Raw genomic sequence first — 13,568 nt, 5'->3', positions numbered from 1 at the left:
AGCATATCTGAACTCTATTGCCATCACCTGGCTCTCTTACATGGCCTAATGCTGTGATGTCCTCCCTGTGAATCTGGAGAGAACCTTCATCTAGGCAGCACTGTATGAAGTGAGGCAGAAGGCTCACACAGGTGGCTGGGTTTTGTCCACAGCATTTTCTCTCCCGATCGGTTGGCATGTCTGCAGTGTGTACAAGTACACCAAGGCATCCCTGGCACAGGTGGGGGGACGACATGTCTGCACTGATGCATCATCAAACACCAGACCTGGCTGCCTCACTAGCAACTGTGTGGTGAGGTTCCTGTGCTCTTGCAGGCTCATTCCATCCACAAGTCTCTGAAGAAATAAGACAAGAAATAAGATCAGATAGGCTTGTTTAGGTAGCAAAGTTAGATTGTTAGAGTAGTAGTAATAGTACTCATTTTTCAAGTGTTCACACAAAATGATGAAGAATACTATGTGTATGGACAATGAAAAGGTGAAAATGTTGTGTAACATTTTCTATAGACCATAACGTAATCATATATGTCGTGATTTCCCTGGCAGACAACTCGCATCATGCAGTTGACTGGCAACAGCTAGAAAGTGCTACATATAAACAATGGAGATACAAATAGGCAGGGAAGCTACACCAAGCGCGTAACTGAAGCGTTCCGTGCACAACGCGTAAAATCAATTTTAGAAGAATGGTCTATTTTTTTCTGGTGTAGTTGCAGCAGACGCAACGCAAACGAACGTGCCTGGTGCAGCTTCCGAGCTAATTTCGGTGTCATTGACATTGATACTGTTCAGAAATATATTAAAAACACAAACCTCCGTTGCTTCTCTCCTTTCTTTGAAGTTCTTCCACTCTCTCCTCGTCATCTTTGAAGAGTCTTACTCTTTGCCTAGGAGGTCTCACCGATCCTCTGCCACCGGCTCTTGGCTTTTCTTTACCTTTCCCTCTTCCTTTACCTTTCCCTCGCACGTCTGACTCTGCTCACTGAGAAAAATAGGCTACGCTGTAAACATTGCCTTTACACTAATCTCGCAGATACAGAATAACGATAGCACTGATAGCTGCTACTGTACTAACATTAGCATGCATTCGTTTTGGAACCTGATAGCTGATGCTAGCAATGAAATAGTAGCCTACCAAAATAACGAAAACGTAAAACTATTATTCACTTTACATAGAGGTCATAACCAACATGTTCACTGGCTATATAACTAAATGCAATGTGTAATTGTTTTCTAAAGTAACCTCATCACTGGAAGGAACACTGGACGAAGTCGTAGTAGGCCTGGAAGCCAACCTTGGCATGAAACGGCCACCGTAGGAGTTAAAATGCGCTCGGAATGGGAGGGGCTAGAAAGTAATATTCAGTTGGTTGTCATATAGAATTTCACCGCTAGATGGGAGAAGTTCTTACACAAGGTAGATTTAACAATATTTGACTTTAATCGGCAAAGTCATAAGTTAAGTACTTGCTGAACTATGAACACCAGTTACAACTTCAATGTGTTTATACATTGTTTGCTCCAGGTATATCCCATCAGTTTGTAATACAGCATTTTTTGATCATTTACAAATTGTTCATTTAAAATATAAAAGACTAAGATGTAACTTCATAATAGCCACCCAAAATTGTGTTTGATGCAGTCATTGCCCATCAATTGATTATAAGATTGACATTTTTAGATAATTTTCAAATTGTTTATTAACATATAAAAGACTAAGATGCAAATTCATAATAGCCATTAAAAAAAAAAAGGTTTGATGCAATCATTTCCCATCAATTAATTATAAAAAGTACATTTTTAGATAGTTTACAAATTATTTACTACCAAATAAAAGACTACGACCCAACTTTATCATAGCCATCTGAAAAACAAATATTGTAATTGTTTTCTAACTAACTGTTAATCAATAGAACATCATTTATAGTTCAATAGTTAATCAACCTATGTAATATGCATAGGCGTTGTGTATATGGCTATGTAAAGGCCTACAATCAACATTATAATCATTAACAATAACTCAATATATCATTATTAATAATACGATATTTGCAATAATAATGTAGCTTATTAATATAAAATAAATTGAAATCAAGCTATCACTAAACGGATATTTTTTAGTATGTTATATATAAATAAATTGTTTATTTTTTCATAAGCTGATAATAAAGTATTTGTAAGTTATGTATTTAGTAATCATTGATTGTTATCTACAAATTATTAAAGCTACCTTGTGTAAGAACTTCTCCCATCTAGCGGTGAAATTCTATATGACAACCAACTGAATATTACTTTCTAGCCCCTCCCATTCCGAGCGCATTTTAACTCCTACGCTGGCCGTTTCATGCCAAGGTTGGCTTCCAGGCCTACTACGACTTCGTCCAGTGTTCCTTCCAGTGATGAGGTTACTTTAGAAAACAATTACACATTGCATTTAGTTATATAGCCAGTGAACATGTTGGTTATGACCTCTATGTAAAGTGAATAATAGTTTTACGTTTTCGTTATTTTGGTAGGCTACTATTTCATTGCTAGCATCAGCTATCAGGTTCCAAAACGAATGCATGCTAATGTTAGTACAGTAGCAGCTATCAGTGCTATCGTTATTCTGTATCTGCGAGATTAGTGTAAAGGCAATGTTTACAGCGTAGCCTATTTTTCTCAGTGAGCAGAGTCAGACGTGCGAGGGAAAGGTAAAGGAAGAGGGAAAGGTAAAGAAAAGCCAAGAGCCGGTGGCAGAGGATCGGTGAGACCTCCTAGGCAAAGAGTAAGACTCTTCAAAGATGACGAGGAGAGAGTGGAAGAACTTCAAAGAAAGGAGAGAAGCAACGGAGGTTTGTGTTTTTAATATATTTCTGAACAGTATCAATGTCAATGACACCGAAATTAGCTCGGAAGCTGCACCAGGCACGTTCGTTTGCGTTGCGTCTGCTGCAACTACACCAGAAAAAAATAGACCATTCTTCTAAAATTGATTTTACGCGTTGTGCACGGAACGCTTCAGTTACGCGCTTGGTGTAGCTTCCCTGCCTATTTGTATCTCCATTGTTTATATGTAGCACTTTCTAGCTGTTGCCAGTCAACTGCATGATGCGAGTTGTCTGCCAGGGAAATCACGACATATATGATTACGTTATGGTCTATAGAAAATGTTACACAACATTTTCACCTTTTCATTGTCCATACACATAGTATTCTTCATCATTTTGTGTGAACACTTGAAAAATGAGTACTATTACTACTACTCTAACAATCTAACTTTGCTACCTAAACAAGCCTATCTGATCTTATTTCTTGTCTTATTTCTTCAGAGACTTGTGGATGGAATGAGCCTGCAAGAGCACAGGAACCTCACCACACAGTTGCTAGTGAGGCAGCCAGGTCTGGTGTTTGATGATGCATCAGTGCAGACATGTCGTCCCCCCACCTGTGCCAGGGATGCCTTGGTGTACTTGTACACACTGCAGACATGCCAACCGATCGGGAGAGAAAATGCTGTGGACAAAACCCAGCCACCTGTGTGAGCCTTCTGCCTCACTTCATACAGTGCTGCCTAGATGAAGGTTCTCTCCAGATTCACAGGGAGGACATCACAGCATTAGGCCATGTAAGAGAGCCAGGTGATGGCAATAGAGTTCAGATATGCTACCTACAGACATTTCATTTTTTGGCAGCATGGGTCTCTAGGACAGGGTAATAGAAGAGTGATCCCAAGCTGTGTGTGTAGGATAAGGGATAAATTCCCTGACCCTCAGGGACATCTCTGGAATTGATCACCTTCCTATAATGTTGTGTTATTGTAAATAGTTTTGTATTAGTGTTCGTGTACTGCCTGTTACTTTTAAAACTGAATTTAATTTATTTTACACCGGTACATCGTTATATTTTGCTTTCATGAAAATAAAAACTTTTAGAATTGATAAGAGACTGTTCATGCTGCACCTCTTATACGTTACATCCACAAACTTATAATTAAAAAAGGAGCTGTGGTAATTTACCATTTTGAAACACCAAATGACAGTAACATGGTCAACAATGTTGTTTGCAATATATTTATTTACAGAAATTATGGTTTTTACACATGAACCCTTCCTTTTTGTATGGTGCCTTTGAAGCAACATGGGCCATCATTCTAAATTTGCAGTCTCCTGGAAAGCTGATCCTGTGGGAGACATGCAGTGTCGTTAGACATACACACCATTTTATATAGTTCAACATATTGTTACTAATCTGTATAGTGCTATTTTGCCTAGACTGAGTTATAGGCAAGGTTACATAAGGAACAATGAAGGCATGCACATGCATCACATAACAAGACCATTGAATTTCATCCACATCCTCCTCCACGATGCTCATGTCATGTAGGCTTTGTAAAAAATATATATAAATGCTTATATCATGAAAATATACAATAGAGAATGTCATGTAGGGTTAGGGTATAGACATTATAAGCATTGCTGGGTTACCTCTGTTCAAGGTTCTCAAATTCAGGGGCTTCTGCAATTGTGCCAAGATGCTCATCTGATATGAATAAGCAGAGCGTTTCACAACATATGACAGTACATAAAATGGTAAACACCAAGTTATTAAAAATATACTTTCAGTTATTATTAAACAACAATCACAGAATCAACAATTGTTTTCATGCAGTGACTGACCTGTCTGTCCCACTAGAAATGCTGGACACTTCTGGAGTAGTTAATAGGCTACTAGAGGGCTTTCCCTTTATTGGTGTTGATGTGACTGCTCTCAGTTCTCGCTCATAGCTGGACAAAAAAGAGCAGTACATGTTAGAATGTCTCACTTAAACCACAAACAAAGTACATTCATTTTATGACCATGAAGAAAGATGTATTTTGGTAAATGCATTGACTAAAGTTCAATCAAAGCAGTTCTGTCCGTATTTTATTGTTCTGCATGATAATGACTTTGACCCTCATTGATCAGTCTCAATGGGCTGGCTGGTCTACCTTCACAAGTGTAATTGACCCTTCCCCCATTCTGAGGTGTAGGCTACACTCATATGTTGAAAAACGTTCAGACAATTTAGTAATTAGTAGGCTACGTCTACAATTAATAAGAGTACAGGCCAGGCCTCAGGATGTGAACGTCACCCTTGGAATTGGCTACCCTAGCATTATTAGATTAGGATACATTTAGGCTACAAAGCAAAAGCAATGAAAAATAACTACAATTTACAGTGCCCTTTGCCTGTGATCCGTCATAGCAGATTTTTGTTACAACGTTGCCAAGACAATAATTTTTCATCGACGCGAGGAAAAGTATCCCAGACGTCGTTCTAGCGTTATGGACAACCATGCTATAGTTAGCTATACAACTATAAAACTTCGAATTTACACCATAGACTGTAAGCTATATGTTTACACGAATAGGCCGAATTACCTGTCGAGAAGAAAGCAGACAACTTCGGCGTCCCTTTTAAAATCCTTGCTCCTCACGAGCTCTTTCCATCTTAGAAAATCCACTCCAATATTGACTTTGGTCTGTTGTTTTTCCGGTCGCGATGTCGTTTTAATTCTCTTTTTCGCTTCCTTGGCGACTCCTTTTCATGTCCTCGAGAATAGGTGTAATCCTCCATCTTCAACAGACTTTCAAATCTGCCGGCTGTCGCTAGTAGACTAATCAGGCAATGAGTGTTGCCTACAAGCGCGAAAGGCGGAGCTGAATTTCCAGGAATGTCCCTCGTTGGCGAATGTATTTTAAAGATGGAGGCGCAACATGGATTCAGCCATTCGCGCGACTCGCGCGTATGTATTTGGAATAGCAGATTCTACACTTACGAGAATACTTTGATTAGTAGGTGGAAATAATTACACATGAATGAGCACATATTTTTGAAAGAACAAATGGGTTTTTGCTAAGAATTAACTCAAAAAAGTACACAATGTAGCTTTAAATGACAATAGTGATAATGAAAACAATAACACTTTACATACACTGCAATTACAGATGCTTAACACATTGTAAAGCATTGTCACACATCACAATATGCTTTAATATCAAGAGATATTTATTGAAATCAAAACTTCTGATCCATCAGAGTAGGGCAATAAGCAGATAAAAATCAAACAAAAAACATAATAGCTTAAAAGGCTATCAATCCTTCATTGCAACACCACAGCGTAAACAAAACAGGGTGGTGGGGCGAGGGGCACTTACTTCTGCTGCCTCTTCAGACAATCAGACAGTAAACATGAACACAACATGAATGAACACTGCTTAAACATAAGAGGGTTGTTGGCGGGGGGCTTACTTCGGCTCCCTCTTAATGTAGGGTATGAGATTGCCCTCATTTTTGAGTTTAGCTATCTTAGCTCTGACCTGTGTATCATTCTCAATAAGGTCTTCACATTTACTTAGAAAATCAGAAATTTTTCCTCTTTTGTTGTAGCCTGCCAAAAGCTCCTCAAATTTTTCTGGTGAAGCTATAGCCAACTCTGGGATAGCTGCTTTTGATCGAACTGTCAGCTCTGTAACACCAGGAATGGTACACGCAAGTTTTTTTCCACGGTTGTAAGCCCGCAGAACCTTCTTGTATCTTGCAACGATGTCTTTTGGACTGGAAGCTGCATCAGTAAGAAATAAAACAAATAGAGATTAACTGGACTGTGAGATGAGACAAAATATTGTTGACATTAACATGCATCACCCATAACTTGACCATGCCTAGGCTGGTTAAGAGTATTTTGGGTATTGGATATTTCAAAGTGGTAATATGGTGGCAGCATGGAGGGGAGTGTCTCCAGGACGCTGGTTTCACTGTTAAGCCTTCATGAAGTGTCGTGGGCTTAACTTAACGAAACATCGGTGAATGAGGGTGCCCACTTGATAACCCCAATGACATGCCACATACTATATACTGCTGTTGGATGGGCCATTTGTCTTGTGTTTGTGACCATTTGTTGGTGGATTTGTGGGTAGCGTGCTTTTTAAAGTTAATTTTGAGTAGGGGCTTCTGAATGTGTTTTTACCTTGGATTTTGGCACAATGGATTTTAACTTTAATCCTGTGTATTAATGTAATTGTTTTTGTAAACAGGAGCCCTCCCTTATGACTCACCTCTTTGTCCAAATTCAGGTTTTGCGGACTTCTGTTCCTTCTTGTGCTTTTTGCGATGCCTTGCTTTTGCCGACTTCTTTTCCTTCCGATGCCTTTTGTCTTTCCTTGTATGCTTTTTTTTGTAACGCCTTTTCTTATTACTTTCATCGTCTGATGACAATGAAGAATTGGAGGAAGAAGAGGAAGATAAAAGACTCAGATGATGACTCAGATGAAGTGGTGTGGTCAGAAGTTGTGGTATGGCATATCTTGTCTGAAAAGAAACAATAAGAAAAGGGGACGGGAAAGTTTAATCAAGTGAAGTTTAAGTGAGAAGCTTCAGTACTCACATAAATTTTGTCAGGTACAAAGGTGTATGTGTGTCCATCCTCAATACCAACATGGTGACAACATGAAAAAAAAGTTATACTTGATATTTGATATTATCGATGGAGTCTTCAAACAGCTCTACTGTGTAAGGGTTAATGTATAGAATGCCAGTCATTATCGAAAAAATAAGCCCCGACAGAGCGACCCGGACCCCACTTATTATACGGCTACCTACCAACATAAGAGAAGACACTTCACCTGATGGGTCTTTAAATGTATTTTTTACTGTTTTCATTGGCAAATGATGAGAAACAAATTTCACCAAACTCACTGAACTTGAATACAACATTCTTTAGAACGCAGCTGAACAACTGTCTGTAGTGAATCAGTGGCAAAAAGGCCACTATCCTTGACAGCGGTCAATTATGCTTAGCATAAAGAATTGACAGCCGAACGTGAATGGAGCGTTCTACTTACATTGTGAAGAGCCGTATAATAAAATGTTTTAATCCAAGTGGTGTTTGTTGTTAAAGTGCGTATGTCAGGTTAAAAAACATTTTTGACAAATGAAGGGACATGAAGCAAGATAGTAGTGAGTACTGATTTTTCTTGAAAAATCAACTTTAAATACAATAGAACAATATTTACAGTTATTTTTATAACTGAATTTATGAACATTCATCTGTCTATGTATCTATTTCTTCATTATTGTATTTGGGTGAAGGGAGAAGTATAATTCAGATGTTTTTTGTTTTCACAGTGCAGGATTGTATGTTTATGAAGCACATTTGAAAAAAAATATTGACTGTTACCACATACAGTGGGTCCCATTCAGAAGTGGCCACTTCTTTCGCACTTTCTGTGATTCATGCAGCTGTGTGAAATGTATTAAAACTTATCGCCACAAGGTGGCAGTTTAAGTCCACTGTAGCATTTGTAAACAGGGCAGTGGAGTGCAGTGAGATACTGTAAGCAGAACGAAACTGAAGATCACCTCGTTGAAGTTATACAGTAGACTAGGCTAAATCTGCGCACTGTTTTTGTTGCAGATGATTTTGAAAAGAGTGGTTTGAACAGATGAAACGGAGGTTGACGAAGATGAAATGGAAGACTCATGCCGTGTCACAGCCTACCTCAGACAATACGTTGTAAGTGGTATGACAAATATTTCCTAAGACCCCCCCACCCCCCCCGATTTTGAAACCTGGCTGATCAGAGTGATTTGGATTTGATGAGAGATCTGTACTTGAACCACTCGCAGACTGAAAAATATGTGAAAGTATCCCAATCCGTGAATTGGTGAAACACACTGAGCACACAGTGAGGTGAAGCACTCACTAATCCCGGCAGTGAGCTGCCTGCAACAACAGCGGCGCTCGGGGAACAGTGAGGGGTTAGGTGCCTGCTCAAGGGCACTTCAGCCGTGCCTACTGGTCGGGACTCAAACCGGCCAAGTCCGAAGCGCTAACCAGGCTAGCATTGTATAACAAACAAACTACTACTAAAAGTATTTTCTGATATTGTCTTTTAATTCTTACAGGTTCTTTAGAGACATTGAAAGACCTGGTGGTCCTCTGGACGGGACACCTTCAAAGAAGCTATGGATGCAACGCTGAAATAAAGCAATTATGGTTTTGGCTTGATCTAGTGTTGTTTTCTGCAAGTTCAATGCAGTATAGTCAACAATTTCAGTGTTTCAGACGGTGACCAGAGTTCCATTTGTTCAATGAATAAACTATGCAATGAGAAACTGTATGCCGATTTTTCCTAGTTGTATATTTAACTACAATGTGTGCACCATATGCAGTAGCCAGAAAAGTTGTGATTTTGTTTCTCAGCTGCCACAAGGCACCTACCTGTATCCCCAACTTGCTCTGAGAAACTGGCTCTGGTAAGAATTGATGTCTAAGTTGCTTTGGATAAAAACGTAAGCCTAATGAATACAATTATTTATTAAACTTCACATATCCCAGCATTAGGGAATAATATTTAAAAATGCAATTTTAAATTTTCAGACAGGACAGGGGAGAAGTCTACAATAATGGTGTTCAAAGACTAGAATACAATAGACCTAAGAAACATTTTAAAGAACAAATATAGGAGGGAAGGAGATGTATTTTCTATTCAGTGGTAGGCTACATGTTCTCCATGCTGATGTAGAGAATGGTCCAGTGATCCAGTGGAGTGATCTTGAAGGCCCTTGATAAGAGATATTACATCAGTGTTTCTCAAAGTTTTTCAGAACAAGGACCACTTAACCAATAAATAAAAAAACCTCACAGACCACCTAGCTAAACAAAAAAATAGTAGGCCTACTCATTGAACCACCTTGCTTATTGTCAGGATTCATGATTTAAACTGGCATAGCTTACATAGGCAGTGTTACAGAACTGTTTGGATTTACATAAAAGTTGTTCAACATCGCAAACAAATCATCTATAGGCCTATTATATTTTAGCATGCCTGCTCGCGAACCACACTTTGAGAAACACTGGCTACATGAATAGACAAAAACAACGATGCATATTTACATGCACACTGAAACACTATGTAGAAAGAGAGCATTCTGGAAAAGCATGATTGTATTTGTAGTAGTTTATCTGCACAGGTACAGTTGACAAATTATCAAAGTTAACGAACCATCAGAAATGTAAAACGATGACTGTAATTAACATAGCTTAAGTCGCCCATTTGAAATGTAAATAAATTGATAACTTAACTACGGAAGCTTATTGCTGCCACACTAAAAGAAATAAAAAGTCTCAGTATTATGTAATTACGTGAAAAGTTTCTTGTTATAACAATATCTTTTTCATGTTTTAACAAGATATTTATCACGTTATTACATGAAATTATCATGTTATTTCATGATACTGATATGTTCACGTTATAACATGAAAATATCATGTTATTTCAAGATATGATATTTTTACGTTTTAACAAGATATTTATCACGTTATTACATGAAATTATCACGTTATTTCATGATACTGATATGATACTGATATTTTCACCCTTCCCCACAGCCTTAGAAATGACAGCGATGACCTGACATGCAGGCTACCGAGCCAGAGCGGTCTATACATTCACCCACATTGCGTGAAGATTTGCATATTTATCAAAGCCCTTTCTCCCTCTTGCGTCAAGTTAGCGAAAGTTTTATTTATTGTGTTGATAAGAAGATAAAGCAGAACTATGAGGCTGTGTGAGCCATACAGTCTATGGTGTGAGCAGGCTATCCTGCACAGAACCTCTCTATCGGCCTCCTTTTCAGCAGCTCTCTGCCGATACACACACATCCCTCTTCGCTGCTCCTCAGTCAGCTGGGAATTGACCACACACACAGCCTACACACTCATACACACATGCACAAAAACAAACACTCATCAAGCAGCACTGTAATAGCAGTCAGGGTGCAAGTTCATAGACACGACTAGTTATCATTTATGCCAGCCATGAGCTCTCGTGGCCTTGTTTCGTTTAGTTTTGTTATTTTGAAATAACGTGATAATTTCATGTAAAAACGTGATAAATATCTTGTAAAAACGTGAAAAAATCCTATCTTGAAATAACATGATATTTTCATGTTATAACGTGAAAATATCATTATCATGAAATAACGTGATAATTTCATGTAATAACGTGATACATATCTTGTTAAAACATGAAAATCATATTGTTATAACAAGAAACTTTTCACGTAATTACATAATACTGAACCTTTTTATTTCTTTTAGTGTGGCAGCAATAAGCTTCCGTACTTAACTACCTAGGAACAGCCAGAAAGATAACTGCCGATAGAGAGGGGAAACATTTTGTTAACTACTTGCCCCGTGTATCAGGTACACTGGCTGTATTAACCATCAATGTACCTCAAGGAATATGAAACTAGCACCGGAGCCCGTTCCTTTCTCTGCTAGCGTGCTCCAAGCGTAGACTCCAAGTTTGGTTGCACCCACACAACTAGCCATGACAACGGCGCTGCTCCTGCTCTGTGATTGGTTAGTGAACTGAGATTCATGGTTGGCTAGCCAAACCTGAGGATCGCCATTGGCTATTCAACAGGAAGCGCCAGAACAGTCTCAAAAGTATTGTGTACTTGTAGAAAATACTTGTGCGAGCAGCAGAGATTTGTAATGGCAGAATAGTTTCGTAATTGAAAGACAGCAACTGTGGAATATTTAATACCTGTGGGATATATTTGTAAGTGAACGACATATGAGTAATGCTTAAAATTGTTCGTGTTATTTTTTTGTTAAATCACAAATCATTTTTACAGTTACAAATCCTGTTACACACACACACAATACATATGAGACACTTCTCATCCCTAAGGTGGTGCAAAAGTCTGTACACCTGTAGAAAAGATTTGTAACTGTAGAGCAGCTTTTTGTGCGTAGAATATTGATGTGTAATTGTAGAATATATTTGTAATTGTAAAATATTTTTAACTGTAGGATGATTTGTAGCTGTAAAACCGATCCGTACCCCTAGAATAGATTTGTAAGTGTAGGGCATATTTGTGATATTGACAATTACTTGTACAGATCATTTTTACAGTTACAAATAGTTTCTACAGTTTCAAAACGTGATACACACGTACAAAACTTTTGAGTCTAATATTCTTCCATAGCTTCACAGCCACCAATGCACTTCTGGCGCGTATTTTTTGGCGCAAACTGGAACACAGTAGCATATTTCCTTATGGAATCAAGATGCCTGGTTTAGCAAGGGAGCTCAGCTGCGGCAACTAATTGAAGTAAGAAGTAAAAAGAATTTAAAGAAGCTTATAAAATGGTTGCAGAGGAGAAGACTGATAAAAAAAAGATGAAATGCAACTTTTGCCACCATACAATGAAAATTGAACAGAAGTGTCGTGGTGTGGATAAATGTGAATGGTAAGTTGTCTTTTTATCCATAGGCTATATTTATCACAGATAGATAGGCCTACATCTTGAATGAAAACCACTTATATGCTTGAATTTCCTCTTGAGGATCAATAAAGTATCTATCTATCTATCTATCTATCTATCTATCTATATTTTCTATATACTTAGGCGACTGCCATTTTTTTTCTCATTTGATATTTTGTAGGCTACCAGGCTATGTAGGCATATCGGCCTAGGCTAGAAGACTCATTTCTAATTATCTGAAAAGCCTATACGATTTATATTTATTGGGGAAACATGTATAAGCCTAGGATACTATGAATTGAGATCAAACGAATAACTTTAAGTTTGATTTCATTGCTTGTGTTTTTTGTCCACAGGGTATCGACGTCGGGTCAACGTCGGGCCAAGCACAAAGGCATAGTCAGGAAATCCATCCGACACCAGACAATCTTCAGCAAATCCAAGATGTGCCTTTTCAGCTGGATGAGGTTCTTATACAGGTATGGACATAGACTACTACAGTAACAGTAGGTATATGTAGGCCAATTAGATTTTTAATGTTGCTTAAGCAGGGCCTATACCCATAACAAGGCTTAAATATCAGATAGTCTTTTGGTATAACCTTTGGATGGACAATTAGGCACTTTTAAGTTCATCTTGAACATTCTAATCACAATAGGCATTTCTCACAAAACGACCGATGGCCCAAAAAGTCTTCAGAGCAGGGACTGGCTCTTCCGGTTCCTGCACCTATAGGCGCTACACACCAACCCGATATGACTGACGGATGCCGGCGGTGGTAGCTTTTCTGCCGATTACACATGTTGAATCGGCACAAAAGCTATCGCCGTCGGCACCTGGCAGCCAATGTTGGGTTGGTGTGTAGCGCCCTTAAACATTGGAAGCTCGAGTACACTGCTCTGAAGACTTTTTGGGCCATCGGTCGTTTTGTGAGAAAGGCCTATAGACAAGTAGGCTAAATTATAAATTCAGATGTAAAAAGTTACCATGAATCATTATGTTTAATCATTTAGAGCGTACCATTTGCCAAGGTGAAGTGAAATGTGATCACATATCTAAAAAAAAAATAAAGTAGGCTATTCTAAGATTTTTCCTGTGGGAAAATAACATGGGGATTTTGAATTATCGCATCTTTTAAACTCTCGCGGGGATGAAAAAGTCTGAAATCCAGACGTTTTCCTGAACACACTTTTGTCCTCTGCCTTCGAGTGGATACTGTGATCTCCGGTACGTGAAGGCGGCACACTTAGATTATTGCTACTCCAG

General features: G+C 38.6%; 1 long non-coding RNA gene across 1 annotated transcript; it reads right to left on the bottom strand.

Annotated features, from left to right (window-relative positions):
• Positions 1-4,497: 4,497 nt before the first annotated feature.
• Positions 4,498-5,477, bottom strand: LOC143138439 (uncharacterized). The gene is made up of 3 exons (XR_012990206.1): positions 5,404-5,477; positions 4,659-4,766; positions 4,498-4,521 (listed from the first exon to the last, which is right to left on the bottom strand). It is a non-coding gene; the product is annotated as an uncharacterized LOC143138439 (long non-coding RNA).
• Between the last annotated feature and the right edge of the window lie 8,091 nt (positions 5,478-13,568).

This window comes from Alosa pseudoharengus, unplaced genomic scaffold (assembly GCF_046254945.1).
Source record: "Alosa pseudoharengus isolate Yale_2024_CS ecotype anadromous, Long Island Sound unplaced genomic scaffold, YU_APseudo_1.1 YU_APseudo_1.1_scf_21, whole genome shotgun sequence".
Taxonomy (NCBI): domain Eukaryota; kingdom Metazoa; phylum Chordata; class Actinopteri; order Clupeiformes; family Clupeidae; genus Alosa; species Alosa pseudoharengus.
The sequence above is the reverse complement of the archived record's forward strand: the minus strand, read 5'-3'. Positions and strand labels throughout refer to the sequence as shown.